Raw genomic sequence first — 10,769 nt, 5'->3', positions numbered from 1 at the left:
ATTTTATAAATATCTGAACTTTATAGTTCAATTTTTGCACAGCTATCAATTACTTTAGTACACAGTGAGAAGTGATATACCATAGAAACAAAATACTTCATTATTTAACATCAGGCTTCTTACTGCCTCTTCTAAATGCATGATAGTGCTAGTCGTAAATATAACACATGGCAGTCTTAAATCCTCATCCTTAATAAGCTATCTACATGCAAGCTTTGGCTCTTGTACAGTTCGGATGTTAGGCTGTCCTTAGTCATTGTATGATGTGGTTTGTGCTCCAGCTCCCTCCATGGAAAGACAAAATCGGATTCCAGTGAAGTTAACATGAAATCTGTCACAGATAAGATAAGACACATGATTTTAAGAGAGCAAAGGCTGACTACACTGACCAATCTGCAGCAGTTGCAGAATTCAGTGCAAAAGGTGAAGTGTATTGTACGACGTCAGGCCAGGCAAGATAAGCCATTATTATGAACAATTTTTGGAAGGTAGTTTTATTCCTTTTTAAAGCAAACCCACTGTGTTTTAGCAATCCACTGTGGTAATATCGAGAATGCTGTGACCATTGTCAGGAGGAAAACGGACAGGTGGCCAAGAGTGCTGTTTCCAGATGCAGGTAGTTAGTGGTTCCCATACCGTACCCATCAACTCTTGTTAGCATCTCTCCCTTTGGAAATGGACCTGAGGCAAGAGTTCCCTTCACACAGGAAATCAGGAAGAGGCAAAAAGTAGCAGTGATCATCAGTTATTTAGACAAACGCTGTCTAGTTTGAAACCAATTGCCTTAAAGTGAAAGATTTCCCAATCCCAGAAAAGGAAAAGGAGAAGAAAAAAGAAAAAGGAAAAAAAGAAAGAAAAAGTGAAAAGGGCCCAGAAACAGGCTATGGCACTTTTGGAGTAATATTAAACCTGGTCACCTCTCCACAGACAGAATGCAAGCCGTGTTAAGATGGTAAACAGGCTTATGTCCTTTGCAGAGACCAAAGACCACCAAACATGGCCTTCCCCTCAACCTTTAAAATGCTTGAACCCTTAAAATGAGCTCAAGTAACATCCCTGTTAGTTTGCAAACAAAGGGATCGGTTTAATCTATTATTTACCTTCCCTTTTCTGATACTAGTAACAAGATTTTTTCCAGCTTGCCCATATTTATGGAATCTGTAATTTAGTCCATATTGATCTGCATATATTCAAGATCTCTGATGTATCTAAGACTTTTTTAACAATACTAAAGGAAAAAAACAAATTTCTTGTAAAAATTACAGGATAGCTGAAGGCCAAATCCTGCATTCTTTTCTCAGGGAAAACTTCCATTGAAGACAACGTTGGTTCTTTACAAGAAAGCTAATGCTGTGCTCACAAAAGTTAATGTAAAATATTTGCACAGAACTTTTCTCTTAACTACATTGTACAGATGTGCTGAAGTTAATGAGACATCCCAGCATCGCTGTAGAAAGACATGTGAAGAAGCTATAAAGACCTGTTATCATTTAAATTTGATAATGCCTGAGAAAATTATCTCTGGAGCAAAAGAGCCTTCATGCTTCTATTGATATATTAAAGCCCTCTCTTTGTCTCAAAGAGATTAATCTAAAAAAATGTGCAATCTAAAGATTCCACTGATAGGGTATATTGAGAAAAGAGAATAGCAGTCATCTCACTTAAAATAAATCACCTAAAAGCAGGACAGATAGTTTAAGCCAGTCAGTTAGGCTCCGTCTGTGGTCAGTAAGTGTAATACTTCTGTGGGACAATTCCTCTGACCTATTGAGTGTGAAATGAGTCATGATGGCATCTCTCTGGCCAGAGAAGGAAAATTGACAAGTAGTCTCAGGTAAATGTCCAGTGCCTGTATGTTGTCAACTCTTGTTGGCTCAGCCAGCTCTACATGCAATCAAACTGCGTAAGAAAAAAGGTTTCCTTTTCTGCTTGGTGTCCTCCTCTCTGCCCCGCCCCCCCCCGTTCATGTTTTCTTAGCTCAAAAGGCACCATAGCAATCTTATGGTTTGATCTTCTGGACAAAAAGATCAGCTTGTTCTGATTTGAACTGGATTGCCTCTTCTAGATAGTCATCAGTCCTTGTTTAAAATTTTCCAGTGAAACATAGAGTACCTTGGATATATTCTTTCCAGTCATAAACTACCCTGAGCTTACAAGCCAGAGCTTTATTTCACATCTGAATAGGAGTAGCCTTTTAGCTCCCAGCTATTTGATCTAGTTACACTTTCATCTGCTGAGCTGAAGAACCTGTGTTCTGATCCCAGTGAAGATGGCCAGTCAGGGAAGAAGTCATCTCTTGGTGTATTTTTAATAACCTAGCTTGATTAAGTTCTTCAAATCTTTCATTAGAAGTTGTGTTTTACATCTTGTAATAATTTTCCAGTCTCTTTGTGAATCTCATCCAGTTTTTCAACTTCCCTCCGGCTTTCAAGATCTCAACAGCTGAATATACACAAGTGATCTAGCCTCAATAGTCAGCTTATTTTTCCTCTGTTCCTACACCCCAAGGCAATGTGGACCTTTTTCCCTGAAACATCATAGAGGAGCTTAGATTTGGAGACTCTATAAGCCTCTTTCAGACCCATAAATACAGCCCACTTCATTTGTTTCATGATGTATGATCTAATAGAAATCTGAATGCTTCTTTTATTGTGATTTATTTCCACTCTTAAAGCCCTAAATTTGCACTAAAGAGTGCTTGGGTGGATTTTGGAGCTTTTGAGTCAGGAAGTGCAACAGGCATCAAGAGTCAAGGCACTGACATCATGAAAACATGCCATAGTTCAGCAATTAAAACCATAGATAAAGTATTAAGTAGTGACCTGCCTTATCTAGGACATAACTAATTTCACCAGATCAGTAATTTCCTTTGTTTTAGAAAATTTTCTGTTATTTATCACTCTGACAGAATCTCCCAGAAGACGTTTCTTTCTCATCTCAGCCAGGATTAGCTGTACAAATGCATATTGCTCTGCACCTGTGAGGTGAAGAGATCCCCGGCAATTACACAACACTTCAGCACAGTGCTGAAGCTTCAGCAACTTAGCAGTGATTTAGAAAAGCAGATTAGGGTCTCAGAGATATATATTTTTTTTTTAATCTACTCCTAATTCTTCATCTTCATTTTTAACTTCTCTATACCTTTCATATGCAACTTCTCTATGCAACCCACTGTGTAGGTAGGTGACTCTCCCAAAGCTGATGGAAACTGGTTTTGTTCTGTGCATCTGCTTGGCGCAACAGTTGTAATCACAATATGGTAACTCCCTCTTGCGCTGCTGGGTCTTATTTTCCTGGACACTGAATTCAAGCTGCAAATTCACAGCATCTCCGCTTGTTAGGAGAAGAATCATTACAAACTGTTTTATGGGACTCTAAACCACATTTCATACCGCATTTACTTAATACACAATTGCTGTTACTGCATTTATCAACAGTTTTCTTGTAGAGCAGAGAGCATTTTACCACCAGCTCATTCTCTGGGAAATGCTGAAAAGTACAGCTGTCATCCTGCATCTGAACAAAACCCCAAGATGCTGGTATTTCCTGGTTCTGAAGTATTTATTCTGGAAAACCAAAAAGGTCTAATCAAACAGTTAAACTCAGATAACATTAAAAAGGAAATAGAAATATTAATATCAAAATTTTAAAATACTCTGTTTTTCAGAACATGAAAAATAGCAGCAGACTCATTTTTTTTTAAATACCTTGTAAACAGAAAAAATATATTCAAGATTGAAGTGTTCTGGATCGATATGGCTGTGTTTCTCATACCATTTCACTTTAGACAGCATTTTGCAGTGAGATAGGTTTTTTTAAACAAGCTCAAGGAAGAGGATGTTAGTGAAAGGCATGTCTTTCATTCTGTTCTAAAAATAAAATTCTACATCTTAAGCAATTGTGCTTTGAAGAGATTGTTCTTTTGACGGAGGTGACTTGGTGACTTGAACTGTAAGAGAGGATTTGTTGCACAGAAATCTGCCTTCCACATCACACTGCTGTGGCCAAGGAAGACCCACAAAGGAAGGTACAGCACATTTGCTCAAATTTTTGTCTCCTCTCCCTCCACTTGTTTCAGATATGGAGGCTGCATGAAAAGAAAACAGAAGGAAATCAGCAGCAATGTACTTCCATTGCAAAAGTGCAAAAATGGAAGAGCAGTTATCCAAATCTTCAGCAGACCAAGCACTTCATATCCATGATGTGTTCAATGGGATTTTTTTAGATCGGATATTAGGAAATATTTATTCACTGAAAGGGTTGTCAAGCACTGGAACAGGCTGCCCAGGGAACCGGTTTTGTCACTGTCCCTGGAGGTATTCAAAAGACATGTAGATGTGGCATTTAAGGACATGGTCTAGTGGTGGGCTTGGCAGGTGTTAGGTTCATGTTTGGAGTAGATGATCTTGAAGATCTTCTCCAACCTAGATGATTCTATGATTCTCCATATCAGTTTTGAACAGGGCCTTGAAGAGTAGCTCTCAGGGTCACAGGACTTGGGAAATTTGGTCTCATCTGTTAGGAGCTGTGACTTACCTCCTCCTGAAATGAAAGAACCTTAGTTCCCGTGCTTGTTCAACCATAGTTTCACAATCGGTGGTGACACAAAGTAGCTGCTGTTTTCGGTTCAGCTGAAAAGGTTGAATTCTGGGAGTTGCTCTTTTTAGAAATATCCTCTTAATTCATTGACAAATTTTTACAAAACCATTTTTATTTTATTTCAAAGGCTCTGAGGTCAGGAGGGACTACCGCAGTCATCTGAACAACAACCTTCAAACCTGAATATCTGCAAAACAGTTTTATGAATGTTTTGATGCTGCAAATACCTTCCTATCCTGTGTTGTTCTAAAGCAAATGAAAAGGTCTGGGTAATAGGTTAGACTGACTTTTTTCCTTTCCCTAAAGTTAATAAAATCTACATGACCTAATTCTCTTGAGAGCAGATGTTTTGGGACACTGCAGTTAGACTATTCATCACATCAGTTCAGCAAAACACATTAGTATAATAGTGTGTGCTTGAGCATATTCTTGTAAGTAAATTGCTTTTAGGCACGTGCTCACATTTCAGCACGTGCTTTACCGACTCAGGGCTACAGTGTGATGTGTTGCACATGTGGGACAGGTGACAAAAGGGTTTTAAAATCACACCCTGGTAGGTATAATACACAGCACAAACTGGAGGGCTAATATTTATATGTAATAAAGACCAGGTCCAATGGTCTCCACATTTCAGTTTGTCATAAACACCAAAACTAACCCTAAGATATGTTTCAACTTTAAGTCTTTTAGTTTAATGCATTTTATCGGAAAAATCGTTGTGTCTGCATAATCTCCAGAGGAAAATAATAGAGACATTAAAATATATTTTTAAAATAGAAAAACAAAACCAACCCTATATTGTGGGACAAATAGTCGTATACCACAAGTTCAAACCATACATCAAAGCTCACTGAGGATAACAGTTTTGGGAGAAGACATGGGAGAATGATATCCTTGTCAGAGTATTATAAATACGATGACTCTTATGTGCCAGTACTTGATTATGTACAGTGCTACAAGACAACTCAAAGCTCTGCACTTCTTTACAGGAACACGAACTGGAGTGGTAACTGTGTGTCAATGTAAAATTGTTTGTTTTCATGAATGGAAAATAAAGAAATTCAGAACCACTTAGATTTCAGCTGTTCAAAAAGCAGTTGATTTGCTGAATACAGCTGAACACTTGTATTTCTTCCTATTTTTCTTGCATTCTTTTTCATTTTTAATAAGTCTTTTGTTAGTCAGATATGATAAAAAGCTTTAGATCAAACCTCTTGAGGTAAAATCCAAAACTCTGGGGAAAAATAAGAAAGATTAATTTGTTTAGCTTCTAAAAACATAACCACTTTGCCAAGAGCCTCCAGCTGGCAGGATAGAAAAATTGTCTCTCCCAATTGCAAATTGCCAGTTCTAAAATGGCACAGCAGCAGCTTTCCACCCTGATTACCTACAGCTGGCTTGCCTTTCACATCCCCTCTGCTAGGCAAAACAATAGCTTCCTCTTGCCACCTCTTCCATCTACCTTCTCCAAAATGCACACAAAGTTATGAAACATGGTTGACAATTACTTGTGTATTTGAGATGAGCCTGCACTGTAGCTGTCAGGAGCTCACAAACAGGAGTCGTCCACGTCAGTCTCCAGACCAGCAGGCACAGCTGTTGGAAGAACAGCCAGGCTTTTGGCTCACAAGCCCTTCCGTGGGTCTCAGAAAAACACAAGTACTGATCTTAAGACTAATTGCTCTTGGTTTAAATTCATTCTGTTTATCAAGTAGGTAGCTCAAGAGAAAGGTTGATGAGCAGCTATGGGCCTGAGGGAGTCTTCTTGGCTGAAGAAAGCAAGAACTTTCAAACCAGAGGGTGGAGATAGTTGGGCGGAGGAAACTAAGGGGTGGGATACGTTTTCATGGGATTTAGGCAGCCTGGGTGTTGCTTCAGATGAAATAAAAATTTTAAAAGCTGCTCTGTAGGTGTTCTAAAAACACAGTGATGCTGGTGGGGCAAGATGTGGGCAATGTGGCATGCAAGTGCTCTTAGTAGCAATGAAAGTAAGCACGTGCTTAGATTAAACATGGGCCGAGGTGGTGCTTGGGACTGGGGGAGGCAGCAGGGCTGGCAGCTCCCTGCTGCAGGTGAGTGTGTGTACAGGAGGCTGCAGAGGCTCAGGCTTGCTGCTTTGCTTTTCTCCTGGATCTGTGTCTCTCTGCAGCCTGGTAGATCTTCAGTGCTGGCTGTGAAAGAGGAGACCGCCCACCCAGCTAATCCCTCGCTGTTTGTGCTACACTCCTGGAAAGATGGAGATTAGTTGTGGGAGGGAGGATGGGGGGGACGACCTGACTCACTCCCCTAGCACTGAAGAGGCAGTATGGTTGGTATTTTATGAACAAAACAGTCCCAGTGCCTGTTATGGGGGTCCTAGCCCTGCAAGAGGGTCTTACAAGAACTCAGAGTACAAAACACAATTCAGATTGTCAGAAGATTTAAGCATGGATCTCCCTAGTTCCCAGGTAAGAGAGTTCATGTAGGAGCAAAGCATCAACTGACAAGATGGAGAAGGTCCCAGTCATGCACAGCAGCAGAGTTCTGTGCACCTGAGGGAACCGCAGGTGAGACAGGAAGGGTTCCAGTGAGTTAAAGCCCTCCTAAAGTTAGATGAGTCCTGAGCAGGAGTATTTTTGGTGGGATATTTTGGTATTACAGTGTTCATCTCTGTCTTATTTTAGAGGTTTTGTGTGTTTGTTTTGTTTTCAGATCCGAACCTTGCTAATTCACATTGGCTAGGGAGAACCCGGGGAATGCCCTGCTGGCACACAGTGCTGGAGCAGCCAGATCTGAGATACTTTGCTCACCCATGGGAAAGCAGAACAGGTCAGTGGCTGATAGAAGGCTGAAGGGCACCTGCCTGCCTTAGGCATCAGATATCCTCCTTAGAACATGGAAAGGAATACCAGGAGACACCAGGAGCAATTCAAAGTGACAGAAACATCGCTGGCACAAACATGAAGCTAACACAAAAGCCAAACTGTTGCAAGGGATGCCCATTGTACTCTTGTGTGCGCCTGTTCCCCTCCCCTCTTTCCTCCAACAGAGCATCAGACAGCTGTAATTACAAACAGCACCTGTGTCAGGTGAGAACCAAATGTTAGGTGTCTAAATACATCCCAAGCACAGTGGGTACCGGAGTCTCTCTTTAAAATAGCCCAGCATCTCTTTCTCTCTAGAGACACTCTAGCTCTTACCTACAAACGCCATGGGAAAAGGGACTGTTTAAACCCAAAGAAAGTGGTGGCAGGACAAAGACAAACAATTCAGTGATAAATGAATTAGGCTGAACAGCAACAGAAGTTTTCTTACAATCTGGGGTTACATCCCAGGAATAGTTTTAACAGGATTAAGGGGATTAAAGAAATTGATTTTTTTTAAAAAAACTGGAGTCCCATTAAAACAGGGACAGGTATATACACAGCAGTGGACCTGAGCAGCTTCATTCAAACTTAAATTCCTTGACACATTTAACATCACGCATTTCTAGACAGTGCAGTTTGCCTTCTGGTGAATGCTGGTTATCTGTGAAGACTGTTGAAGAGCTTTTAGGAATGACAGCCCTAGGCAAGCCTGCCACCAGCAAAGACTTCTTGCACTGACTAGAATTGCAACAGAAAGGAGAAATTAATGAAGGCTTCTATAATAAGTGTAATTCAGGAAGCAATTAAGACACTCTTGCTTTAAACCACAGCAGAAAGGCTTGTGCTGGAGCTCAGCATCCAAGTATAACGAGGGAACCGAGGAATCCCCTACTGCTGCTTTGGAGTTCTCTCTCTCTTCAAGTGAACTTGATCTCTGGCATGCTAAAGGGCTGCTCTTGAACAGATTGCTGGGTGTTTCCCTGTTTCTGGTGATTTTTCATTCCTTATACATGTAAGCAGTCTGTAAACTTTTAAGTGGCAAGTGTCTGGATTAACCTTCCTTGCAGTGTTCCCAGCAGCACGGACAGCTCTTCTCAGTCGAAAAATAAAATAAAATAAAATAAAATAAAATAAAATAAAATAAAATAAAATAAAATAAAATAAAATAAAATAAAATAAAATAAAATAAAATAGAAAAGAAAAGAAAAGAAAAGAAAAGAAAAGAAAAGGAAAAGAAAAGAAAAGAAAAGAAAAGAAAAGAAAAGAAAAGAAAAGAAAAGAAAAGAAAAGAAAAAAGAAAAGAAAAGAAAAGAAAAGAAAAGAAAAGAAAAGAAAAGAAAAGAAAAGAAAAGAAAAGAAAAGAAAAGAAAAGAAAAGAAAAGAAAAGAAAAGAAAAGAAAAGAAAAGAAAAGAAAAGAAAGGAAAAGGAGGTGGGGGGCAGGCAGGGGGAGCAGAGTCTGGTAAGAACAATTGAGTTCAGCAGCTCTTTTGAGTTCAGATTCTGGTTTTGAGTGTTTAAAATCCACGTCTACACAACACAGGTTTTGACACATTTGTCCTGACCACATCACAGGTCTTTCGTGGCTAGAAGCTCCCTAGCACCCCTACATAATGCTGTGTGGGCCTGTGCTCTCTCTTCCAAGAACTGGGGAAAATTCCCATGGTTAAACTCTTCAGCTTTCCTACTGACTTCAGTTAAGCGGTTCTGAGGATTTTTATTTGGCTGATTTCATATAAAAATACCTCTTCCTCTCCCACACTTTACGATACATGGTTGCTTATTTTCTTGATATTGTGTACTCAGAAATGACTGATGGGGTGCAGACAGCAGTGAGCCAGTTGTGCTGCCAGCAGGGACTCTGGGAAGCTCAGACTGGCAGGGAGCTCCTGGTGTCCCTGCACACTTTCAGTAGATTTCTTGCAAGGGTGAGGGTAGTGAGTTATGAGCTGCTACTTGTCAGCACAGGTCATATGAGCTCAGAAGAAAGGATATTTTTTGTAGACAGCCTTTGCCATTTTAACTTTTGCTGTGGATGCAGGACAAGAAAGCATGTCTGCAGGCATAAAGGTAGAGACTAGCAGTTCAAAAATGGCCTCAGGAGTGGACATGGGAGTTTGGGTCATTCCTGATACTGAACAAAATAGGTGACATTTGGGAGAGAGAAAAATGATGGAGTAGCTTGTTTTACATAAAGGCTTCACTTCTGTATCTGACTTTTACATGAACCCAGGAAGGCTGGAGATGCTCTTACTGCATCCAGGTTACCTTTTCTAATGCAGGAAGCACAGGGTACAGAGACTGCTCTCCTGCAGTGTCCCAGTATCACTGCAGGGCCAGAGCTGAAGCCTTGAAACAGAAATGCTTCAAATAAAGGTGTTCTGTTAGGATGTGAGGTGTCCAAACCGATCCACTTTTGAGAGGGGCTTTACTGTCTGTGCAGGCACAGCCTTGAAAGGGATGGAGGCTGTGTTAAGGAAAAAGATCTGGAGAAAGCCAGAGGATACAATTGAAAAAGAGTAGAATGAAGGGATTAAACTTCAAAAAATCTGTGAGAGAAGAAATGTTAGTTCCACTCACCCAGCTTGCTTCTGAATTTTAGGATCCCAGTGGAACTGTCCTCTGAACTTCAGTAACTCCATTGCTCACTGAAGAGTCAGTGGAGAGCAGGACGAGTCTTTTCAGTTTCCCAGAGGGATATCGTGTCTGGCCGTGGTTAGGTGCAGTAGTTAGGTAGACAGGAGCTTACCAAGGGCAAATTACACTAGGAAAGTTGGAAAAGGCAGAGCAGAAAAGAAATAAACCAGCTAAGGAACATAACAAGAGCCAGGACAGAGCAATTTCTAACACAGTGGGATAATGAAATATGAATGATGCAAGCTATGGAGGAGAAAGAAAATCTTCAGGGAGAAGACTGACCGTGAAGAAGGCAGCTGCAGAAGAAAACAGAATATAATCCTGGCTAAGCAGCTTGAAGAAAATGGAGTAAAAAAGCAGAAACCTTCGGTTTGTTTTGAAAGAATACTTTAGACATTGCTGCCTGGAGAGCAACACCTTTTGCTTATCACTATTTTAATGCAAGAAGAGAGTGAGACATTCTCATTATTCCCGACCTGTTTGTCTTGGAAGTAAATTCATCACATGTTCTGTTTGCTTGGTGCATTTGTAAATGACTATCCTGATCTTCTAAGCATAATCTTTGAAAGAGAGGACTGAAGAAAATTCTCTTTGGATCTGTGCCTTTGAGAATGAGAGAAAAAATGAAGCCTCAGTGACTAACGGGCATCTAGTTAAACATGGTGAAGCAAACAAACTACAGCCCAATG

Source organism: Falco rusticolus, chromosome 2 (genome assembly GCF_015220075.1).
Source record: "Falco rusticolus isolate bFalRus1 chromosome 2, bFalRus1.pri, whole genome shotgun sequence".
Lineage (NCBI taxonomy): Eukaryota > Metazoa > Chordata > Aves > Falconiformes > Falconidae > Falco > Falco rusticolus.
Note: the sequence above shows the minus strand (reverse complement) of the source record.